The sequence below is a fragment of the Manis javanica genome, chromosome 3, assembly GCF_040802235.1.
Source record: "Manis javanica isolate MJ-LG chromosome 3, MJ_LKY, whole genome shotgun sequence".
NCBI lineage: Eukaryota > Metazoa > Chordata > Mammalia > Pholidota > Manidae > Manis > Manis javanica.
This window is the reverse complement of record NC_133158.1, coordinates 212,165,957-212,192,774: the sequence shown is the minus strand read 5'-3', so window position 1 is coordinate 212,192,774 and position 26,818 is coordinate 212,165,957. Positions and strand designations below refer to the sequence as shown.

Sequence of the window (26,818 nt, the reverse complement as noted above, 5' to 3'; positions counted from 1 at the left end):
TGGAGAGTCTCAAATGTTATTGGAGTTAGTAAACCTACATCCTTCTAAATAACATAGTAAAAGGATCACTATTTGCTGAATGATCTCCACACTTAATTCATTATGGACTCATTCAACATAGTAATTTGTATCAATAGCAGAAATTTATTTAATGATCAACATCTTAGTCATGCTTTTTAAAGAAAATTCTAACAGAGAAAGGTAACACTAAATTACGGATTTAAGTGGAAAACTTTCTCACAACAGATTGATTCAATATTCAATTAACAATTTCATGTGCGTGTTGTTTTTAAACACTTCTTATGTCATAAACTTTCATGTGATAAATCACTGCTCACCAAAAGGAACATTTTTCTGAGTTTTATTGCTGAAAATAATGAACAAGGAAAAAGAGAGAATGGGGAAGGCCAGGAAGGAGAGAACAAAGAAACACAAAAATAACATTCCATTTAACCAGGAGGCATTGGCTCAAACCAGTAGTTTTTGGAACACATGATGAAAATTAAGACCACTTGCCAAGAGTGCACACACTTACACCCATGGAAAATGTTCCACTACATTTCCCTGGGTTCCAAATGAACCCTCCAATGTTACCATAAGTTTCTAAACTGCCCACCCAGCTATTCTGTGGCCAATTTCTAGATGTAAACAACATTACTGCCTCAAGTTTTATATGGCTTTATAAGTCATATATAATTAAGATCCTGGGTAGAACACTTGGCAAATTAACATATGCCTCCTACTTCTCTAATCACTAGATTTGTTAGATTCAATGACAGAACTGAAAGAACAATTAGATGAAGTTTCCTGAAATTCTTGACACTTGTTAATCGTCTACTTCAAAAATTCAGAGCAACAATAACCAAAAAGAAATGTACATATTATGTATTATACAAAAAAAGACATTTGCTCAAATGTGAGGGAAAATAGACTAAAAATAGGTTAACAGTTAAAAAATATGATAACCAAATTATGAAATTTATTGCAGTCAAAAATTACTGTTGTGATAACAGCACAACATGGAACTATGTATATCATAATTACCAAAGGCTAAATTTAAAAGGCAATAAATAACACAATTATGTGTATGTATTTTTACATCTATAAAGAATATTCATACCAAAATAGAGTAGAAGGAAATAAAGTTATAAGCATGATTTTTTCAGGGGTGAGAATAAAGGAAAATGTTTTCATTTTTCAAGTTTTTCTGTAATAGATTCATGTTGCTTTAAAAAGGAAAAAATAGATACGCTTTTAAAGGGAAGCAAAAAATTCAAAGAAAAACAGAAGCCTGTGCGTTGCTTGAGTTACACGCTGCTCTGTACAACTAACTGTTCCTGTTTACAAGTGAATTGTTTGCTGCTAGTGAGTGCAACTATTTATTATTCACAAAAATTGATTATCTTCAAGTCTCTGGAACAAGGATTCACTATTTTAGTTCATTACATTTACGGGATGAGGGCATTATATTTGTCAGGATTCTCCAGGAGAAACAGAGCCAGTAAGATACGGAGATTTATCATGAGGAATTGGCTCCTGCAATTATGGAGGCTGAGAAGTCCCCGATCTACAGTCTGCAAGCTCAGACCCAAGAGAACCAGTCCGATAATCCCAGTCCAACACAAAGAACCAGGGAAAAGGCCAATGATGCACTGGTCCCAGTCCAAAGGCCTCAGAACCAGGAGCACCAATGATCAAGTGCAAGAAAAGGTGGCTAGCCCAGTGCAAACAGAGTGAGCTCTCCCTTCCTCTGCCGTTTTGTTCTGCCCAGGACCTCAACAGACTGGAAGATGCTCCCCTTCATTAGGGAGGGCCACCTTCTTTCCTCAGTCTACCAGTTCAAATGCTAATCTCTTCTGGAAACGCTCTCACGCACACACCTGAAATGATGTTTTACCATCTGGGCATCCCTTAGCCATGTCAGGTTGACATATAAAATTAACCATCACAGAAATGATGACATAGAATCTCTGGAGACAGAAGTCTAAAAAAGCAAGCTGGGTAGCATTACTGAACAGAAAAGGCCACAAAGGCACCTGGGAGTTGTGCAGTGTGTCAAGATGAAAATGCTCTAACCCTCAAGTCAGAAGTCTGCATGGTTCACTGAACATTTCTATATTGCACCATGACTAATAGTGATGGTATCAGAGTAGCCCTGTGTTCCATACACAAGGTACATAATGGCTATTTTTGCAGTCGGCTTCCTGGGCCCAACCTTTACAGTTCCACACAGATGGCCTCAGACTCTATATCCTCTATATCACAGTATCTTATGATACAGATTTATAAAACTTAAAATATATTTGGCCAAACCAAACACAATATTGGCTGCAAGAAGAGAAATATTTAATACCCTTTCAATGTTTAATACTGATCAAGACCCCTAACTAAGGGAGGGTGACCCAGCTCTAGCTGTGCAAAGGCCTCGAGAGAAGCCATGTGTGGCTGAAATAAAGCCTCAGGGACCCGGTATATAGTCAATGTCAAAATTCCTGGACAAGTACTTAACTTAGGATAAGGGTTGTTGTAAGAATAAAACTCCTCCTTGAAGAAAGCAGATATTTTATCTAATGGCTTCCAGTAAAGCCTAAGCATTTATTATTTGGTTTTGAGTGTATGTGTGTGTCTGTGTGTGTGCAAAGAAAATAGGTTTATTTATGGCAGAATTTCTCAGAACTTGGAATAGTCTAGTAGACCACATGAATATCATTGAAAAAGCTACAATATGTACTATTTTATTTAAAATACCTTTTATTATAAAGTAAAACAAAGATAATGTAAATATCGCACAAAACAAATGCATTCCTCGACCATTATCATTAGGTGAACATCCTTGGAACCACCACGCAGGTCAAGATATAGAACGTTGCCACCCACCCCAGAAATCCTCCCAGAATGAGTGCACCAATTTATATTCCCACCAACAGGATGTGAGGGTTCCCTTTTCTCCACATCCTTTCCAATGTTTATTTCTTGTCTTTCTGAGACTAGCCATTCTGACAGGTGTGAGGAGACATCTCATTGTGGATTTGATTTGTATTTCCCTGATAACTAGTGATGTTGACCATGTTTTCCTGTACGTGTTTTGTACATCTTCTTTGGGAAAATGTCTAATTAGATCCTCTGCCTATTTTTGTTCAGATTATTTGTTTGGTTTGGTATTGAGTTGCATGAATTCCTTATATATTTTAGATATTAAGCCCTTATCTAGCATATGCTTTGCAAATATTTTCTCCATTCCATGGTCTCTTCATTCTGTTGATTGTTTCTGTTGCTGTGCAGAGCTTTTTAGTTTAATGTCCCCATTTGTTTACTTTTGGTTTTGTTGCTTGTACTTTTGGTGTCACATCCAAAATACCATTTCCAGGACCAATGTCAGGGAGCTTTTCTTCTCTGTTTTCTCCTAGGAGCTTTATGGTTTCATGTTTTACTTTCAAGTTAATTTTGATAGTGGTGTGAGATAGGGGTCCAGGTTCACTTTTTTGCAAGTGAATATCCGTTTTTCGTAACATCATTTATGTATGATGGGTATTTTTCCCATTGAGCATTCTTTGCTCCACTTCCATTATTAGTTGACCATTATGGTTGGGTTTATTTCTGGGCTCTCTATTCTATCCCACTGTCATATATGTCTGCTTTCATGACAGCACCATACTGTTTTGATTACTATAGCTCTGCAGGACAATTTGAAATCAGGAAGTGTTATACCTCCAGCTTTGTTGTTCTTTCTCAAAAATGCTTTGGGTATTTGGAGTCCTTTGTGGTTCCATAACAAATTTTAGGTTTGTTTTTTCTGTATCTGTGAAAAATACCATTAGAAATTTGACACTGTTTGATATTGCATTGCACTGAATTTATAGATGGCTTTGGGTAGGATGGACATTTTAACAATATTAGTTCTCCCAATCCATGAGCATGGAATATCCTTCCATATCTTTGTGTCTTTATCAATTTCTCTCAGTATCACAGTTTTCAGTGCACGGGTTTTTCACATGCTATTTTGTTTCTGAGTATTTTGTTGTTTTTAATGCTATTGTAAATGGGATTGTTTTCTTTCTTAGATATTTGTTAGTGTATAAAAATGCAACAAATTTATATACACTGATTTTGTATCCAACAACTTTACTGAATTTGTTGATTAGTTCTAAGATTTTTTGGTGAGGTTTTTAGATTTTTCTAAATATAAAACCATGTCATCTACAGAGACTATTTTACATCTTCCTTTCTGGTAGTATGCACTTTTTTCTTGCCTAATTGCTGTGGCTGGGACTTCCAGTACAATGTTGGCTAAGAGTGTTGAGAGTGAGCACCCTTGTCTTGTTTCTGATTTAAGCAGAGAAGTTTTAAGCTTTTCACTGATGATTATTAACTGTGGGTTTATCATATATGGCTTTCATTATGCTATGTTCTTTCTATACCTTCCCAAATTTCTTGACAGCTTGTATCATGAAAGGGTGTTGAATTCTGGTAAATTCTTTCAGCATCTTGAGTTATATGATTCTTATCCTTCATCCTATTAGTGTATCTTGTTTATGGATTTGCACATGTGGACCCATCCTTGCATCCCAGAGATAAATACCACTCAATCTTGCTGTATAATCCCTTTACTGTATTGTTGAATTTGGTTTGCTAATATTTGTTGAGAATTCTGCATGTATAGTCTTCAGGGATACTGGCCTTTAGTTTTCATTTCTTGTGGCATCCTTATCTGGCTTTGATATCAGGGTGATTGCTGACATCATGAAGTGAGTTTGGGAGTCTCCTTCAATTTTTTGACAGAGCTTAAAAAGAATTGGCATTAATTTTTCTCTAAATTTAGTTTCATAGAAATCAAAAACAAAATTCACCAGTGTTCCTGGGTTTTTCTTTGGGGAAGGTTTTTGATTACTGCCTCAGTCTCCTTGGTCATTACTGGTTTGTTCAGACTTTGTATTTCTTCACAACTGAGTCTTGGTAGGTTGTCTGTTTCTAAAAGTGTATCTATTTCTTCTAGGTTCTGTTATTAATTTGACTATAATTTTTCACAGTAGTCTCTTGTCCTTCGTACCTCTGAGGTATCAGTTGTAATGTCCTTTCATTTAAAGTTCTGTTTATTTGAACCCCCTCTTTTTCCCTGATAGCCTAGCTAAAGGCTTGTTGCTTTTATCTTTTCAGAAAAACTCTCAGTTTCATTGCTTTCTCTCTATCATCTCTATTATTTATGCCTGCTTTGATTTTATTATATCCTTCCTTCTGCTAACTTTGGGCTTAGTTCTCAAAATCCTTAAGGTGTAAAGTTACAGTGTTTGAGATATTTCTTTTTCTCAATTTAAGGATTTATTACTGTTAATTCTCTCTTACAACTGCTTTTGCTGCACCCTTTAAATTTTGGTATTTGTGTTTTCATTTTTTGTTACAAAATACTTTGATTTCTTTATTTCTTATTTAACTCAGGAGTGTGCAGTTTAATTTCCCTGAATTTAATTTTTCAGTTTCCCTACTATTATTTATTTCTACTTTTATACTGTTGTGTTTAGAAAAGTTACTAGATATGATTTTAATTTTCTTAAATTTGTTAAGGCTTGCTTTATAGCTTAACATATGATCTATCCTGGAGAATGTTCCATGTATGCTTGCAAAGAATGTGTGTTCTGAGGCTGTTAGATGGAATATTCTGTATATACCTCTCAGGTATATTTGGTTTATAGCATTTTTCAGGTCCACTGTTTCCTTATTTTGTCTCAATGATTAAGCCAATATTAAAAAAGGGCTATGGAAGACTCATACTTATTGTATTGCTATTTTTCCTTTCAGTTCTGTTAATATTTGCATATTTAGGTGCTCCAGTTTGGATACCTACGTATTTATGACTGTTATCTCCTCTTAATTAATCCCTGTAGCATTATGTAGTGACCTTGTCTCTTGTGACCAACCTTGAATGAAAGTCTGTTTTTTTCTGCCATAAGTACAGTCACTCCTGCCATCTTTTGGTATCATTTGCATAGAATATCTTCTTCCATCGCTTCAGTTTCTACCTATGTGTGTACTTAAAGCTAAAATAAAGACATACTTCACCAGTAAGTCTCTTGTAGGCAGCATATTGTTCAATGATGTTGTTTAATCCATTTGGCTTCTTTGTCTTTTGAATGGAAAATTTAGTTCATTAAAAGTTCATGTTTAGTTCACTATGGGTAGGTAAAGTTTTAATATTGCCATTTTGTTCACTGTTTTCTGACTGGGTTTTTTAGTTCTTTTATTCCTTTTCCTCTCTTACTGTCTTCCTCTGTAATATTTTTTTTTGTACTGGTGTGCTTTAATATCTTTCTCTTTATCTTTTTTGTAACTTTTCTAAGTTTCTTCTTTTTGGTTACCGTGAAGATTACATAAAACATTCTACAGATGTAATAGTATGTTTTAAGCTGGTAGTAACTTATGTTCAATCACATACAAAAACTCAACACTTTTTGTGTCCTCCCCACATATTTTACACTACTGGTATCATACTCTTATGTTTTTATATTGTACATGTGTTAACAAATCATGTTAGCTATAGTTGTTTTTAATTCTACTGTTTTTTTAACTTTTATACTATAGTTAAAGTGATTTACACACCTCTAATACAGTGTTTTAGGGTATTTTGCATTGAACTGCATATTTTCCTTTACCAATTTTATGCTTTTATATGTTTCATGTTGTTAATTAGCATCTTTTCAACTTAACACCCCTTGGTATTTCTTGTAAGGCAGGTCTAATGGTGATGAAACCTCTTAGCTTTTGTCTGGGAATATCTGTAACTCTTCATTTCTGATGGACAGTTTTGTTTGGTATAGTATTCTTGGTTGGCAGTTGTTTTCCCTTTCAGCATTTTGAATATATCCCACTGGCTATTGGCCTGCAAGGTTTCTACAGAGAAATCCACTGACAGCCTTAGGGGGTTCCTTTGTATGGAGTGAGTCCTTTTCTCTTGCTTCTGTCAAAGTTCTCTCATCTTTGCCTTTTAACATTGCAATTATAATGTATCTCAGGGTAATATTCTTTGGGTTGATCCTGCTTGGGGTCCTTTGGGTTCCCAGTATTTGGATGTCTATCTCTCTTCTGAGATCTGGAAAATTTTAAGCTCCTACTTCTTTACATAATCTCTCTACCTCTTTCTCTTTCTATTCTCCTACAACTCCCACAATAAAAATACTCATTTACTTGAGAGTGTCCCATAACTCCAAAGGCTTTCTTCACAATTTTTCTTTTCTTTTTGGTTCCTCTAACTGAATAATTTCAAATGATTTGTCTTTGAGTTGCTGATTCATTCTTCTACATAAACAGGTTTGTTATTGAGGCTCTTTATTGAATTTTCCAGTTCTATCATTGTATTCCTCATCTCCATTTCTATTCTTTATGATGAAAACAAAACTTAATTTTTTTCATGCAGTTTTCCTAATTTAGTTGTCTATGTTTCTTGCATTTCAATCAATTTCTTTAAGACGATTATTTTGAATTATTTGTCAGACAAACTGTAGATCTCCATTTCTTTCTGGTCAGAGCTTTATTAGTATACTTTAGTGGTGTCATATTTGATTCTTCATAATCCATGTAGCCTTGCCTTGGTGTCTGTGGATTTGAAGCAGCAAACACCTCTTAGTCTTTACAGACTGATTTCTATGTTCTTTGATCAGGAAGCATTTAATGTCTGTCACTTTTGTGATATTAGTATCCATTAATGCTCACTGCTTAAATGTGTTAATTCCCCAAGTGTTTCAAAATGGTTTTAATTTTTACTTTCCTTTCATTTATTGTTGAAATATCTTTATAATTAGAAGCTTCCCTTCAACTACTATTTTGTTATTCAGTGATATTGTTCATAAGGAAAAGAGAAGACATATGTTTGACTATGTCCATTTACTTAGCAGTCTTCAAGGTGATGAACTTGCCCACTCCAAGGTTGACCAATTGGTTTTTTAAATATCACTATAAACTCATTTATTTAAACATACTTGATGTGTTTCACCCTATCAACAACTTCTCTCATGTTAACTGCACTTGTCTTTGGTCAGAGAGAGCCCCTTCTAATTTTCTCCTTACACTGCACCTGTCATGTCTTTGGTCAGAGAGAGCCCCTTCTAATTTTCTCCTGAGTCCCTTTGAAACTTCCTTAGTCTCCTATTGTTTCCTTGCGTCTGGTATGACAGGATGTCATACTGCATATTTCTTACCCCACATTTGGGCTTCAAAACCATATCTCATGCTGACTTTAATCTGTAGTTGGCTAATTACAGTAAAATTGACATCTAGTCATGTATATTGACTCTTCATGTTTGCTCTTTTGGAAACTGCTTTTGCCCATGTTTCTATTATGTTGTTGCATTTTTCTCTTACTGATTTGTCAGTTTTTATATAGTCTGAACGGTAATATTTTGTCAATTCGATGCTGCAGATAACATCTTATGTCTGACTTGCCTTTTGCCTTCATTATGATGCCTATTGTCATATAGATGTTTTAAATTTTAATTGTGGTTACATTTTTTTTCTTTATAATTTGTGCTTTTTGTGTATCATGCATAAGAATTGCATACACTAAAGTCAAAGATAATATTCTATGTTTTCAGAAGTTTTAAAGTTTTATTTTTCATTTTAGGTTGCTAATCTGGAAATAATTTTTTTATGTAGAGTATGAGGTACAATTTTTTTCTGTATAGCCAAGCTTTCAAAATAAATTATACTCCATTCTTTCCCACTTATCTCTAATGTCATTTCTACCATATATCATTATGAGTAGTCCTATTTGTGAGCATTGTTATGTTGCTCTCTTGTTATTATTGGTGCAGGAACCAATAATACTGCTCTTCATCAATTTATTGATACTTTTCAACAAGGTGCCCACTATATGTGCCAAGTATATGTGCTCTAGGCACTTGGGATAGATGAGTGAACAGAACGAAGATCCTGTCCTCTTACAGTGCTTATTACACTCTAGTGGCAAAAGACACATAGTAAACAATAAAAATAATTAAAGATGTAGCAAGTTAAAAAATATAAAGAGCTAAGTTTAAAAAATAAGAAAAGTAGAGCAGGTTCAGAGGGATGAGGAGTGTGGGGACGGCACAAAGTGAAATGAGGTGTTCAGGGTGGGTCTCAAAGAGATGGTGACTTCAAACAAGGACTTGAAAGCCGTGAGGCAGTCACCCACTCAGATATCTGGGGTACAGGGTGTTCCAAGAAGAGGAAATAGTTGAAAGGCACCAAGAACATGCCTGTGATATTTAAGGGGAGCAAAGGAATCCAGTGTGGCTTGAGTGGAGGAGGAAGTAGTGGGACATAGACTGGGTGAACCAGATTGTGGAGGGCCTTGTGGCCTCCTGTGAGGACTTCGGGTTGTACGCTGAGTGAAACATTGTAGCTACTGTTGAGCTTTGAGCAGGAGCGGAGATGGCCTAGGGGATGGTTCACCAGGATCACTATAGCTGTCCTCTGCCGAGAATAGACTGGAGTGGGCCAAATGCAGAAACAGGGACTGGCTAGGAACCTATGGCTATAATCCAAGTGGGAGATATTGTGGTTTAGACCAGGTGGTAAGCAGAGTAAGTCACAGGTCAAGATCAGATTTTGGATATATTTTGAAGATAGAACCAAAAGGATTTCCTGACAGATTAGAAGCAAGGTTTGAAAGAGAGACTCAAGGATGACTCCAAAAATGCAGGCTGCAGTGGAGAACAGTGTGGGTGGAACAGGTTTGTAAAGAAAGATCAGGGGATGTAATCTAGTTTTAATGAGTCATAATATCCAATAAAGAAAGTCGTCTTACCTTAAACACTTTTCTAAAATTTTCTTTGCTATTCTTGGCCCATTACTATTACAAATTCAGTTTAGTATTAGCTTGCCAAATTCCATAAAATACCTTAAGATTTTGATTAGAATTACAATGTATAGATCTTGAAAATATTTTGTCATGTTAATGATATTGAGTCTTTCTGCCGATTAACATAAGATAGCTGTCCATTTATCCAGGTCTTCTGGATATCCTTCAATACCATGTTACCATTCTCTCCATAAAGGTCTCATACTTTTTTATTACATATCATTCAGTGTGCCCTATGATTTGTGTGGTTGCTATACATACTAATTTTTCTATTATTTTCTTGTTGCTTATAGCTGGAATATACAAACACCATTGATTTTAGTATGCTTTCCATATAGTCAGAAGACTTGGAGAATCCTTAGTAGTAATTTAATGGCTTGTCTCCATGTTCTCTTTGATTTCTGTACGGAGTATCATATTTTGTACAAATGACAGTTATATATGTCCCTGCCAATTAGTATTCTCCCTCCCTTACCTTATTTTATTGTATTGGCTAGGACCTCCCACACAATGCTGAATAATAAGGGTGATGGTGAGAAATCCCGGTTTCATCCCAAGTATAAAAAGAACAATCCAGTAGGTCTGAGACTTGCTGTAGGTTTTTGGTAGATAACCTTTATCAGGTTAAAGTTTCCTTCCTTTCTTAGCTTGTAGAGAGATTTTCATCATACATGAGTTTTGAGTTTTAACAATGTTTGAATTCTTTTAAGATGATACCATTTCCTTCCTTTAGTCTTAAATAAGTACCTCATACTTAACAGATTTTCCTGAGACATCCTTCAATAAACCTTACCTACTCATATGCATTTTAATACTGAAGAATGATTTTGACTAATGTTTTATTTCAATTTTTTCATTTATGTTCATCTGGAATATTTGTCTGTTTTCTTGTACTGTTTGTCCAGAATTATTCAAGGTTATATTGTCCTCATAAAGTGGACTGATTAACTTTTTTCTTTCCCTTCCCATGTAAAAGTTGCATTAGAAAAGGACCATTTGTTCCTGAATCTACAATAAGGCTTTCATAAACCATCTACGTCTTGACTTGGGAAAGAAGTGTGGGATTAGGAGAAACGTTCAGTGTTATTCACTTATTCAGCTTGCTGTTTCTATTTCTGTTTTTAGAGGTTTCCATCTCAGAACAAACTTTGGCTTTCATTTATCCTCTGTTTCTATTTCTGATCTTTCATTACTGTCATCTTGTGCAGTTTACTTTTAATCTGTTCCTTTCCTATATCCTGGATATGAACACTTAGCTTATATATTTTCTGATGAATGCATTTATGGTTGCACATTTACCTCTCAGTTTTGCTTTAGATACATCCCACATATTTAGATATGTAGTACTTTCCTTTTGTCCTTCTTTTATAAATATTTTATAATGTCCATGTTATATCTTATTTATCCCATAAATTATTTAAGGATGTACATTTTAGTTTTCAAACATATGGACTGTTTTTTATACTATCTTTTCATTTCAATGCAATTTTATTGCATTTTGCTTAGAGAATGTGGTCTTATGTTCTTTTGAACATATGTTCAGACTTATTTTGTTACCTACTACAAGAAACAGGTGAACCCTAGACTTCCAGAGCATAAGAGCTGTCATGTACAGAATATACCTAAATAGTCTGTTAAAGAATATTTCATCCTAAAGTGATACTGTTGGCAGTGGTCTGCAGACTGGCCTTTGGAAATCACGGATTACAGGAATTCACTTGACCACCTACCATCACTCCAGAACTTCTGAAGGATATCTACATTCAGCAGAAATAAAGTTTTGAAATGAATGGAAAAGATTCAAATTTTCTTAATTTAAGCACCTAAGAGATCAAAAGAACATACCAAAATTACAACTGTGTCATTGTAACAGATTAATATATTTTTTGCAGTATCATTAAAAATCATTACTTGATAAGAATTTTCCAAAAGTCCTCCTGGACTTTTATTTTAGAATTCCTTTTAGATTTCTGCATTTCTAGTCAAACTTTTTATCTGTCATTTCTCATGAATAATATCTGTGGCTATGAAATTTATATTTTTTATATTTGCAAAAATCACTTTATTTGCCCTTAAGATTTATGATACTCAGTTGAAATCTTTGGAAAGCACTTTAGAGAAAACTTTAAAATTTCATAAAGCTCTTTGCTTTTACCCTGTAATTTTTGACCTGATTAGTAAAGTTCTGTGGTTGCTGAAATACTATTTTTCTAAAAATAAGTGAGAGGGTGACCAGTACAACTCTGGCATCTTGAAAGCACTCTTCCTTCCCTGCCTCAGCCCCCTTCACAGACTGGCTCGGGCAAGCTGTGCTCACCAGCACCTTCCTCACCCTGCCCGCCAGCACACCCTCTTCCCTATTAGCTAGCCTACCTGGTCCCCAACTCGGCCTGCGAGGGGTGTCACCGAGTAACAGACCCTGAGGGACAGATGGGCTCGGAAACCAACAGGGAGGCCCAGCTCTCAGTACAACAGGTGCAGCCACCACATGTTCCTTGAACATTTTATCCAAATGTTCCCTCTCTTCCAGTTCTTTTCCCCACTTTCAGACTTCACACAGAATGCAGCCATGTTAGCAGTCACGATCTGGGCTGCCACCACAACGGGACCCCAGAAGGTTAGGGGAGCAAGAGTGACACAGCTTGGCCCAGTCTGGGACTGCACGCTCCTCCCCAGCTACTCCCAGCTTCTGACACCTCAAGGTCACGAGGTCACAGTGACACAACGTCACTTTGTTTTAGCTTGCTGTAGGTATGCACTGACACTTTCATCTTTACACTTTTAAAGCAGCCTTTATCTATATAACTCAAACTACATATCATCTGCTTGAAAATGGCTCCTAATCTATAGAGGCTTAACCCCCTGACCATCCACCTAAGAAAGACACGCAGTTCTGACTCCCCACTGGGTATGTCCGCCTGGAAGGCTCCCTGACACCCTGAACTCTTTATGTAATATCTACCTGACCAACCCCACCAGTATCTTCTTCTGATGTCTCCGTTTGCTGTAACTGCCTCAGCATTTACTAGACCCATCACAGGAAAGCTGGGAGTCACTACTGTGTCTTCCTGTCACTTGCGGCCTGAACACTTTCCTGGTGCCCAGTCCCTCATACCTCAGCCCCGTCCCCATCAGCACGACCCAAGCACGTTCAGGAACTCCCCACTCAGAGGAGCACAGCCACCTCCCCAACCATGCCTCCAGCAGCTCCCCCAGGGCCACCCAGCTGTCACCCTGCTTTTAGCTGACCTTCATCACCTACACTTTCAAACGTGTCATTTGCCTTCTTTAAACCATGAATAGGTAATATGCATGAATCTTAAAACCTTTCATCCTATGATTCCACTCCTGAGAAGCCATTCTAAGGAAACATTTTCACTGTTTAGAAATATTTCAACAGCATTACTATGACGAATAAACAATTTGGAACAACATAATCAGTATAGAGAAAGCATTTAATAAATGATGGTAATTTGGAGAATTATGCATCTGTTTTTCTGAGATTATTTGATTGCATGGGAAAATACTCAAAATATAATGTTACGGGGGAAAAGGCGGGATATTAAACTGTGTGAAGAATGTGTTCTTATTTGATTTAAGGTATACATGTTGGAAAACAGATTCAAAGGGAATAAACCAAAATGTTAATAGTAGTTACCTCCAAGTAAGATTACAGGTGATTTTATTTTCTTCTCTATCATCTTCAATATTTTCCAAATTTCTACAAGAAGTATATATCCTCCCCCCCCCATCATAACCAAAAAGGTTTTTTTAAAAAATGTTTCTATAGATTGGCTGATAGGCTGCAAGGAAATGCAACAAAATGTTGGGATAATAGTTGCCTGTGGTGGTTCCTTTCATGTTTTTATATACTCTCCAAATTTTCTCTTAATACACATTTGTCACTTTTATAGCCAACAAAATTAAGGTGGTCATTGAAGTCCCACTACCCACGCCCTGCCCTCCCCGTCCAAACTGGGCCATGGTGCCACATTACCGGCCACACTCTCCGCTCCTGCCCCAGATGTTCCCACCAACTTTGTCACTGGAAACCTTGCCTATCCACCCAGAATAATCTCAGACATCACCTTCTCCCTCGAATATTCCCAGCATGCCATTCAGATACAAAGTTCTCTTCTTGGAACCCCCGAGCATGACCAAGCCCTGCTAACTCGGGCGTGCATACAGTCTGCCCTAGGGGATGAAGACCAGGCTTCTGGGCTGTAACCTCCTCCCTAGACCATGGACTGCATCCGTGGGCCCGCCTCTCTGGCCTTGGTCCCCCCTCCATCACATAGCAGGACACCTTGCAGGGAGCGAGGGCCGGGGAAGGGTGGGGAAGAGTCTCTTGAATTGAACTGGAATTCTGTGGAATTTAATGGACCACCCTCTATCATTATTACGGTGTTCACAATGGAAATACTCCTGCAAAGCATAGTGCCAGTTCATGGACTGCTCGGATCTTCCTGTGAGGCTTCTAAAGCAGAAACTCAATGATTACATGGAGAAAAAATGTAATGCTAAACATAGAAAGGAAAACAGCTCTCATTTCACTTCTCTCTCCTCTACCAAATTCCTAGGTGGTTGCAGACATGGATTCAGAAGCACCAGATGTGGTCTATTTCAACCTGGCCTATATGCTGCAACAGTCAGGGAAGGCCCCTGGGAAGCACCTTGTAGTCTCTGAGCCTCAGTTTCCTCATCTATAAACTAGGAATAGAAATAACATTCATCGCAGTCATTGGAGATTTTCAGATAACATAAAGTGTCAAACATACAGCAGGTATTCAGTAAGTGCCCCTTCCCACCCTCTTCTCTCACCTCCCCTGCTCGCTCCACCTCCCCCCTCCCAAAGCACACACACACATGTACACGGCAACCTCTTTCAGTCCACTCGAGTCAGAGCTGCTTCTCCTGCCACCCGTGGTCTCTGCGGTGTCACACTGCCCTGTGGGGCAAGCTGGGCACCACCCCCTCAGTCCTCATGACAGCAGCCTGTTTGGATCCTGTAATGGGATTTCTCTGAGCTGGTTCCTCCATTTTTTGAGCATGTAACTCACTGGTCACCATTTAACTCAGACGTCCCTTTCCTAACAGCTATGTCGGAATCCATCACTTTTTTAAAAACAGAAGACTAACATCTCTCTGCATCTCTGCCTTCTCGCTGCCACCTCCCTGCAATGTCCCCAGCTGGGTCTGTCACCCTGAACCAACAAAGGATGCTCCTCAACCAAGGGCACTGAGAGTCGCGCACCTGGCGGTCCCTCACCAGGATGCTTTAAGCCTGAATGTGTCATCTGAAAAATGAGTAAAACTGAATTATTTCTAACATTCAGCTTGATCACTAAATGAGTGGATGGCTCTCTGGAGAAAATAGTAAGGAGAGTTAAAATCGATTCTCCCCGTCTCCGCAACTTTAACTGTGACTTTGTGACTGTACTCAAGGAACAAATAATTTTCCTACAAACAGTACATAACCTGGTATCTTTCTTATGTAATAAGAAGGAAAAGGAGGAAAAGGGAGGGAAGGGAAGGAATGGAGGAGTTCATGTGCATCAAAACCTGCTGGAGCCACGCAGGCACTAGCAGCTGTGTGCACACGGGCTGCCCACAACCCTGCAGCGAAGACAGGATCAGCCCCACTTTAACGATGAGACCACAGAGAGTCAGAAAGGTCAGGTCACCGGCCCAACGACAGAGCACCAAGGCGGACCCAGGGCTCTGACCCAAGCATGCCTGGAGGTCAAAGCCAGTGTTCCTCCCACTCTGCCACGCTGCCTCCCTAGAAACAACGTCCGAAGCAGGTCTGTGTGGGGCTGGAGGCCTGTAAGCAAGCTGACGGCCTCCTTATTACAGATCTGGGCCTTGAAGGATGATGTACCACATTATTCAGCAGAGAGAATTCACTAGCACATGGTAAATAAAAGGCAGTTCATGTGGATCTCATGAAGACAGCATGATTTTAGGGAGCACTCTGCTGGAATTTTGTTTTCTGGAATGGGATTTTACTGGAAATACATGAAGCACAGAGAGTCAATAGTAAAGACACAGGGCCATTTTGCAGCACATTTCCAAGGCAATCCTTTCCACAGCTCCTGGTCCTCTTTAAAGCACAGGGGTGACATCCACGTGGTGTCACTCAAGTGAGGTCACAGCTGGTCCCCATGAGAGCCCAGACCAGGGCAGCAAACTGAAACCCAAACTCCAACCACAGCCTGACAGGTGCAAGCCTCTCACCTGAAAGGAAACCTGGACAGCAATGGGCAATGTTCTGGGCAAATTCTTGAAAAGCAACTCAGTAGACCTGAGACAGAGGCAGTCAGGCTTGGTCCTAGACACACATTCACAGGCCCTGCTCAGCTGTACAGCAAAGGAGAGGGCAGGATAGGGGGGCTCTAAAATGCTGTGACTCCCTCTTAAGGATGAATACAGGTGATAGAAATGTAAATAAGATCTCAGCGCATTTTCTTTACTAGTTTTACTTTTTAGCAAACCTACATCATGTTAAATAAGTCAAGATACCCTCCTTTTTGCTACTCTTACTTAAAAACTATAAAAATTTAAGATATCTTCTGTTGAAAAAAAAAATATATATATATATATATATACCCATTACAGTCTGATTGCTATTTTCAGTATTTGATGAAAATACTACTTTTTGTCCAAATGAATTCCTAAAGCTGCTTTAATTATTCTTCACAGTCTCTTCCCTAATTTAAAACATGCCCATAGAGACACCTGTACTTGCCACTGTACTTTTGTACTGTGATTAATATGGTTCCAGGTTCTTTATACACATCGCTATATTCCAGCCTTTACCCTGGGAACACTCTAAAAAGAGTACTAGGTTTTTACTGACCCAAGAGGGTTCGAGAACCAGAATTCCAAGGTTGGAAGGGACCATACATTTCATCTAGCTTAAATGCCCTAATATTAAAAAAATCCCTTAGTATCACAGCAAACAGTTATCCAATCAAAGTCTGAACTGCCCCCGCCTCTTGGGGTCCAGTCCATCTCTGCAAACCGAATGACAGAAACCTCTTCCCTACACCAAGCAAAACCCTGGAATGTTCCTTCATTTGCTCTGATCCTCTCCTCTGAGGTCATAAAGAACAAATTTAGCCCCTTCTCCTCATAACAAACTGTCAACCCTTTGACCATTTAAAGACTGCTCCACGGTAACTCCATGGACTTCCTCTGGTCCACTTGGAATATAAGCTCCTCCATCTGCTCATTAGACACGTGGTTTAATCCACTATCTGCTCTCTTCAGAATGTGCCCTAGTGTGTCTGCATCCCTTAGAGGACAGTGGAGCCACAAGAGCTCCCTGGGCATAAGCTGGCGAGGCAGAGGATCCCACTGGAAGGGATGGCCGTGGGACGTGCCGGCTCTGTGAAAGTCCACGCTGTGTAAAAGGAGCTTCCGGAAGCCTCACGGCGCCCTCAGCTGCTGGAAGGAAAGTACGTGCTAGCTGGACTAGAGGATGAGAAATGATGAATAGAGGCAGCACCTCAATTCAAGAGAACCAAGCTCCTGCTGAGGGCATGAGAATGAAGCTGAAGATCAGGCAGGTTAAGAGTGGGCGATGGGATTTCTCTAGGGCCTGGCAAATGCGTTCAGTAGTGCGCTTGAGAAGAAAGTCTTACAAAACAAAAATAGCTTGCAGTTTTCCTAAGAGGCAGCCTTTCGTATTTTTCTATTCCCCAGATGTGTCTGCTCATGGGCCCTGCTTTCTCTAAGGTACTAGCAATTTTATTTTCCCTTCTGGAGTGGGTAGATTTGTGGAATTTCAATGAATAAATGACCATGACATTTGCCAGTGGGTGCTGATTAGCACAGGAGAATGCTTTCAGCTCCAGCTCAATCCGGAGAGAAAATGTGGGACATACGGATGTGGGAAAGAGGTCCCAGATGAAGCAAACTTCCTGAAAGGTCAGCAAAACAATCTGCAACCACAATAGGAGTTTCTTCTTATTTTGCCTGGGAAACAGGAGAACCTTAGAGGGAGGCTACAATCAGCCTGGATCATTCGCTTCATCAAGAAGGAATAATACAACTAAGGCTCAGACAGGACAACTAGTTTGAGATTTGAAGCATTTCCATTAGACCCAGCAGTATACTAAAGTGACCCCTCATGACCTGGCCAGGTAGATTTTTTGCTCTAGGAATAGGACTGAGAAAACACTAGTCACTGTGGTTCTCTGCCACCAACTTATCTCAAACCTCACAACAGGATACCCACAGGGTCCTGATGCAACCAGGTAATTCAAAGGGCACCATGCCTACTTGGCTTCCTACCCCATGAATCTGAGGAACTTACAACTTCCTGTCTTTCCTCCAGCATGCCACAGTCATGTTCACTTCCGATTTCTCTCTGGTATGAATATACTGTTCCCGCGTTCTCTCCTCTCAACCCTCTCCTGCCTTGGAAACACCTTCCCTTCAGCGTTGCCTGGCACCCGGTAGATGGTCTGATAAATGGTGGCTCCCTTCACCTGGCACCCTGTCTGCCTCCTCTCAGAGCCCCTTGGAGGCCAACCACACAGTACCCAGACAACTGGGCTGGCGATACACACACACCAGAGAAAAAAAAACCCCATAATGCTACTGAGCCATCGACTACTATACCCCTCAGCAATTTCCCTAAGTCCTTTCGAGATATCCTTTGAAAGTCTCCATGCGTCTTATGCCTCTCACCAGGCTTCTTTTCCTCGAGTGAACCTTGAAAATAATTTCTTACCCAAATCTTTTTAAATTAAGTAATAGAATATGAAAAATGTCTCCCATTTCCATTGCAGGTGTACACAATATTATTCATCCCCTCATCTAACACATTTATATTGACAGTCTTTGAGAACAGGCCTTGGTAACATTTGTGTGACACACAATCCCTATCACCAAAAAGCAGGCAGAGGGAGATAATCAATTCAGTGTCTGACCATAACGCAAAGTGACAAATATTATCTGATGAACAAAGGCCCAAAAAAGAGCTGGAAGGAAAGACTGGGGAAAAGTCACTGAGACTTCCAAGATGGGCAGGGTTTCAGCTGAAGGTGCAGATGTGTGGGAAGTGGTTGGAGGACTGAGATGAGGCCCTGGGGTGAGATGTCATAGTTTCTTTTAAAAAGGTTGGTTGAGTAGATTGGATATAGGTCCTCTAGGACCTTAAATGCTAGATTAGGGAGTGGAGGTATCTTTCTAGAGATGAAGATTCCCCAGCAAAGGAAGATGATCATGTCTGTACTTTGAGAAACATCAGGAATGTAATCAATCTCTTAGAAAGACACTAGAGAGACGATGACAGAGCAGCCGAGGGACTCTCAGATGTGTCCACTGGACGGCATGCCCATCGCCAGCACCCTGGGCCAAACTACCATCATCTCTGACCCTTTAAAGGTGGACCATCCCTACCCTCCAGGAAAACAGAACCAGATTTTATTTTTGCTGCTAATGATTGAGACAGTGGTTTAAACAACCAAAGCAGGGTCTCCTGTGAAAAGGTGGAGAATACAGCCGTCTGCATGGATATGAAGAGAAGGCATGCGCAATTGCTTCCAAGACGCTCCAATCTGGTCTTTTCAAATCCTACCTCACATCCCTCTAATCTGTTCTTCACAATGAAATCTGAGTAATCTTTCTAAAATTCAACCAGAATCCTATCATTTCTCTGGTTCTTGTTGCTCTTACAGTCAAGTACAGTTTCCTTGACCTGAGTAATTGGGTGGGTAGGGACGTCAGATAACCCCAGTGACAGTAGGCACGGCCACAGAAGGAAATTACCATTTGTCAGTCTAGCCTGTGATGGGGCAGCCCCACTCTATAAAGATAACAGTCTATCCCACAGAGACCTTGCCTGTGAGAAAGCCATCATTTCCATTTAACAAATGATGGCTCCAGGATGCAGACGGCGATGACTTGGTAATAAAAGATAGAACCAGGGTTTGAACCAAGGTCTGATCCATCTCAAAACAGAGTCACCATGGAACAAAGAGGAACATGTTCCAAAAGGAGTTGGAGTATGAAAATGGGCATGGGGGTGGTCTTCTGACACTGTGTTTTACACCCTCCATGTGTTGCACTCATCTATTTCTCTTTAATCTTTACCCGCACTCTAAGCTGTGTTCCATGATCCTCTGTGGATCCCTGCCTCTGACCCTCCAGATTTAGCATTCGTTTTGACTACCCCATAATAAAAGTTCATCACATTTATTTCCCCAAATATGTATTTGTGTCCCAGTATCTCTCTGGGTACCTTCTGACACTCGAATTACCCAGAGATTAGACCAATTAACATTACCTCATAGTCACCAAGACTCTGCTCCTTTCTTTAAAAAGTATTGTGTGTCTCTGTCCCTCAGAGTTTGGATAATTTCTATTGGCCTGTCTTCAAGTTCACTGATCCTTTCTTATGCAAGTCCCAGTCTCCTGTGAATCTATCCAAGTGTTTTTTTACTTCAGGTGCTATATTTCTCAGTCCTAGAAATTCCATTTCGTTTGCTTTTATACTTTACATTTCTTTGTTGATATTTCCCTATTAACACAGAATGGTAATAACTCCATCTTCTCCCATGAATTAACATATTTACAATATCTGTTTTAAGTCTTTGCCAGCTAATTTCAATATGTGACTCATCTTTGGGCCTGCTTCTATTGACCTTCTTCCTTTAGCTATTAGTCATATTTTCTTGTTCTTTTACATGTCTGATCATTTTTATTGCATATTAAACACATTGTGGATGACATGTACTAGATTTTGTGTGTGGTGGGGCAGAGGGGGGGCGTTCTCTAAAAGAAAATGTTGAATTTTGTCCTGGCAAGCAATTCAATTACTGGTGGGTCATCTTGATCCTGTGGAAGCTAAGTTTTAGATTTTACAAGAATTACTTTATTTTGCTTTTTCCTTAGCCCTAGGATATAACCCTTTATCCTGAGTTTACTCCTAAGACATGTCCCTCTTAGAGTTTCAAAGAAAAACCTGAATATTTTACAGATCTTTCTAACCTAGCAGGACTTGAACCCCAGCTCTCTCCCAGAACCAAGAAGCTGCTTTCTGCTGGTCTCCTTGGAGTCTCACCCTGTACATGCAGATTATAGAGGATTTGGGGAAATGGTAGTTTTAGGGCTCCCCTCTACTGCTCCCTCCTTCCAGAATGTCTCCCCTTGATTTCTAGCTACTCTAGCAATCTCTAGATTCAAGCCCTGTCTCTTCAGCCTAGTAAGATAACCTCTTATTTCCACACTCTTTTATTTTATAACCAACTATAAATTGGGAAGTATCCTCAGGAGAAAGATGGTTAAATGTGGTGCTCACCAAGTTTATTTCCCTTATAACTATGTTCCCTCCAGATTCTGCCCAGAGACCAACATTTGGTTGTTCTCCAGTCCCTTCAGACAACTGAATTTTTAAAAAATATTTAGCTCAGAGATAAAATTATTGTCAGCTGGAGGTTCAGATGCTTAGTCAAGTTTGGAAATCAGCTGGGTTAGGATTTAAGCCCAAATTTGGCTCATCACAAATATCTGACAGTCCATTCCCAACAATTTTGGAGCTGCAAGAGCTAAGACATTTATATAAATGCTACCTCACTCCTCTGATCAATTTTAGCCTTATTTTAAGCACTGATTTCATACTTTAAATCACATCATCACATTCTTTTGGCCCGCTCTTTGCATACGCCACAAGGACAGTCCGAAGTGCTTCTAAACTGTTGAGCATATTGTGGACCAACTCATTTTGAATGGACTCCAATGCACACATCCAACATGGTTCTGAGTGGTTTAATTCAATCCATTCCATCTAAAGATGTAAGTAATAGTGATCTGTGAGTAAAGCAATAATACCTAAATACTCTCTACAAAGGAATTGGATCTGTCCAGATAATGTGTCATTTAGAAGGACCATTTACATTCTTAATATACAGGAATTAATGTGCTTTCTCCACAGATCTCTGTATGGCAACTGCCCTCGCCTCTTTTAGGTCTTTGCTTAAATTTTACCATTTCGTTGACACCCTCCCTATCAGATTTTAAATTGCAACCCCCGCCCTCACCTCAGCCTGGCATTTCTTATTCTCCTCCCCTGCTTAATTTTAATTAACAGAACTTATCATGGTCTGACACCCAATACCATTTGCTTTACATATTTGTCTTATTTTCAGTCCTATCCTACTGGAGTATAAGTTCCTTGAGGGGAGGCATTTTTTGTTTGTCTCCTGCTGCAGTAAATAAAAATCTGATGAATAAGTAAACAAACTTATCTGACTGCTAGACTAAGTTCTACCATAAACTAGTCACCTGATGCCTCAAAAGTCACTTAATCCCTCTGGGCCTCAATTGTCTCATCTCAGAATTAGGTACAAAGAACAAATTATATTATAAATATAAAAATGCTTTATAATATGAAAATTGCTACTGAAATACAAAAGCTGGTTGATGGTGGTGGTGGTGATCCTTTTACAGCCACTTCATTCCCAAATGGATTAAAAATGTCCTACATAGAACAAAAAAAAAATAAGGACAAATGTTTCAGTCCAGCTCCCAATGCATTAATGGCATTTGAGAAGCTGTTGGTCATTCAGCTGGTGCAGCTGTTTGTTATGTGACACTGAAGGCCTATGTATGGGCATTAGGATTAAAGCACCTACTGTCTGCTTGGGAAGCCAGCATGTGGGAAAGCAAGGCCAGATACTGGACCCATGCCGACAGGGCCTTCTCCACCTTGTGGAAGCAATTCCCATGCACTCCTGATGGCTCACTTGCTTCCGAACAACTAGTGTATCATATTCCTGAAATTTCCGCAGATGGCCCTCCCTAAGCCCTTCTCCCTTTAATGCTATGATGTGAAAGCAAAGTGCTCCACTCTTCCCAATGCAAACAAATGTCACTGCCACCCGGACGCAGGTTCTACTCCAAGGGAAAGGAAGCCTGGTGGCAAATGAAGGTAACAAATTCTCCCAAGTACAAATGAACGTGGGTATTGGAAGCAAGATGGATGCAGGCTTCCTTCTACTTGACCTGATGTGTGGCAATATTGTGGAAGTTAAGAAACTAGAAAAGGGTCCTCACATAGAAAGACACTTGAGATTCAGTGGACTGCACGGCGATTTTTAGGGGACACCAGAGACTAAAAAGTAAAATTTCTTTTCCCACAAAGGAAACAGCACTGATGACTGAGTAAGCTTAATTCTGGAAAGCCTCATCTAAGGATGCTTTCAGTCATCTTAGGAATGGTAAGCCTATCTTTAAAATATCTTGAGTTTGTTCATGAACCTTCATTAATTCTTCCATATTACCATGAGTCTTGGAATCACAACCGAGATTTAGATCTATGGTGGGATGTAACACCAGAAAGACACCCATCTGGCAAGCACCGCGCTGGTCCCAATGTCACTGGTCTCAATGGGGAAACCAGGTCTTGGTCAAAAACAATCCTTTGTCCAAGTGCTGGGAACCAGGGACACAAAAGTAAGGTGAGAGGTGCTTGGCATACTAGCTCCCAGTGTGCAGGCACCTGGGGCTCGCTCACACTCCGTACACAGAATTTTGGCCATGCTCACAGGAGCTTCGTCGTCATTCACCCTCTTTTGGCCAAAGATGAGCCAGGCTGAACCACCACTTCCCAGGGAGGGGCAAACGCTTTGTTTCACCTGACACCACTTCCCTGGGTTTCAGAGATGCCACTTCTAGCTACTCTTGGAAAAACAGAACTAGCACTGTCTGGTTTTGATTGCCTTGAAAAAACTGTTTTATGGGACCTAAGAAATTTCCTTCAGAGGAATTTTATTTTTTTTATACACAGAATCATTCCAAAAGAAAAATTTGGGATACTCAAAAAAACACGAGATAATAAAAATAAAATGAGATGAAAAAAATCAGTGAGTCAGTAAATAGCTCCCCTTCTCGAATCTCAAAATGTTTGGCAGTGAGAACCAAGGATAGTTTTACCTATTCCATGAAAACTGAAAGGCAGAGGGTACGAAAATGCACTCATGTAAGTACGTCTCCTGCTACCCTCGACAGCAGTCATGATATTAAGCCAAAACAGGAGGACGTGCTCCAGGTGAGGCGCCCAGCTGTTTGTTGGTCTGCACAGTGGGCAGCCGTCCTGGGGAGGCTTTGCCATTTCATGGCTACTTATTCATTTTCATCATTTTGAAATTTTGAAAGCACCTCGCACCCAGCAGCAATACAGCCCCAGCTCTCAGGCCCTCCCTGAAGTTGGTTTTTTTCATCTGGGGGTACTGAGGTGCAGGACTGGGACTGGCCTGGCAGCATATCCCCTGCCCTCAAGATTTAGGGCAAGAACAGTACAGAAGGTGACGGCTCCTCAGGTTCAGCTTTGGGGGAGACATACCCGCCTGCCACCTGACTAGGGGCCTGCGTCTTTGTCTTATCCAAATCTGTTGAGACAATTTGTCCACTGTTGATTATATTTTCAAGCATTTGACCAAATAGTTACAGACATCAATAATTTGGTTAAATGCCCAAATGGAAATAGTCAAATTAAAGAGGTTTCCATTACTTATTAAATCATTTGTCACTTAAGCAACTATATTTATATATGCTTGCGACTCATGAATATGCATTTAACCCTTGGCTCAGTAAATATGAGAAAAATGAAGCAAATTTCCTTTGTCAAGGTAACCAATAGTTGAAAAAAAGGGAAGTTTCTTTCTATGGCAACATTCCAGTTCATAAATAAAAGGAAAGGCTAGAATTAAAATATCACCATCTTACAGCTTCTAATAAAATAATGGATCTAGGCAATGATCGTTAAGGGCTGCTAACTTCACCAAACGACAACCAGTTATTAAATGCTTCTTAATAGTTTTCAGACCCCACCTACAGATTCTGATCAGGCCTCTAATGCCCAATTTGTGAAAAATGCAGAGGCCTGAAATATGCGATCATTCAATCCAGACTGAAAGAAACAGGACAGAATTACCTAATTTCTTGAGCAAATAAATTTCAAGGGAAAAAAAGAGGTGAACCTACCAATTAAAATAGACTAAGTATTTACATCAACCAATTGCAATGTATGGACTCCATGGAGATCTCGTCCAAAAAAAAAAAGTGGTTTGTAAAAGCATTTGAGACAATAGTATAAATATGAGTTCCTGGGGGTATTGGATGATATTAAGGAATTTTTTTTTTTAGGTATAATAATGGCATCGTGGCATGCTTTCTTAAAAGTCACTCTTTTAGAGATCTATACCAAAATATTCATGGATGAAATGGTATAACAGATTTGCTTTGAAATAAGCTGGGGTGGAGGACAGAGTGTGAGATGCAAGACATTCAATCTAATGAAAACCCATGGAAGTTGAGTGAGGCTTTATGGTACTAGTCTCTCTATTCTTGTATGTGTTTGAAATATTTTACCATAAAGAACGAAAAAATATTTTTTTTAATCCACTGAAAGTAATGACATTGACAGAAAATTCCCCGAGAGGTTAACTGGTCCATCAGTTGTTTTTAGATACACTTGTTTAGATGGGGGATGTGTGGGCTGAACTGCCCCTGGGTGGGTGTAGGAAGCCCAGAGAACAGGGGTGTGACTGACAGCTTACGAATCTCCTCTGGCTTTTTGCTCTAAGGGCTTTAGCAGCAGCACTGAGGACTCTTTTACATCACACAGTGTCCTCCACATCAGTACCTCATGAAAAAAATATGTCTTTCTTGTTCTGGAATCAAGAAATTCTAAGATTCCCCCAAGCATGTAGATTTTTGGTATCATTAAGTAAAACTGAAACCAATCACCACTTCATATTAGGATGGCTGTTAACAAACAAGTAACAAGGGCTGGCAAGCATGTGGTGACACTGGAACTCTTGTGCTTTGCTAATGGGAATGTAAAATGGTCCAGCTACTGTGGAAAATGGTATGGCAGCAACTCAAACAAATGAAACACCGAATTACCATAAGATCCAGCAATTCCACTTTGAAGCATATTCACCAAAAGAACTAAAAGTAGGATCTTGAAGAGATATTTATACCCCCATATGCATAGCATGGGCCTATTCTGGCTATTCACAAGAGCCAAAAAATGGAAGCAGCCCAAGTATCTACTGATAGATGAATGAACAAACAAAATGTGATACATCCATTTGATAGAATATTACTCAGCCTTCATTCTCACCTGCCACAACACAGATGAACCTTGAGGACATTATGCTAACTGAAATAAGCCAGAAACACAAGGATACATACTGAATGATTCCACTTAAAGGACAGACCTAGTCAGAGACAGAAAGTAGAATGGTGGGTGCTAAGAGCTGGCAGCAGAGGAATGGAGTGTTTTTATTTAATGGGGGCAGAATTTCAGTTGGAAGAGATGAAAAAATTCAGAAGATGGATGGTGGTAAAGTTTGCAGAACAACGTGAATATACATTGTGCCACTCAACTGTATACTTAAAAATGTTTAAGATGGTAAATTTTATACTATGCATATAATATACATAAAACCACAGCTTTAAAAATCTGAAACTAATCATACAACTAACTGATCAGCATGTCACTGCTTGGAAGTATGCAGCTCAATTTGTGGCCAACTTTTACAAATTATATTGTATCATGGCATGCAGTCTTTATGTTTCATTTCTCCTATTTTTCTTTGGTCTACTATTTACCTAATTCTAATGTATGTTAGTTTGCTATGCCTTATATTTAGTTTCATTTTCCTTTATTTCATTTTATAATCAGGACAAAATAAATAGTTGGGAAGAAGGACAGCAAGAGAGAGACTATTCTATTTTATACTATCTGCAACATGGGGTTCAGTATTTTTCTTAAAAATGCTAGTTGAATTAAATTGAACAATTAACTTTCTTGGTTTTTGTTGTTCTCCATTCATATCTGTTTCTCATTTTAAACAGGTTACTTAGCAGAGAAGTAGTAGAAATATGTTTCTCCCATATACCCTATGAAGCATATCTTCTCTCAGAAAATTTAAGAAATTTCTGCCACATTTGTAAAATAAATAAATCCCT

At 39.2% G+C, this 26,818-nt stretch overlaps 1 protein-coding gene across 17 annotated transcripts in view; it reads right to left on the bottom strand.

The window, feature by feature from the left end:
- The window catches only part of MSRA (methionine sulfoxide reductase A), a 357,530-nt gene that overhangs the window by 182,639 nt on the left and 148,073 nt on the right, over positions 1–26,818 (bottom strand). The window lies entirely within an intron of this gene.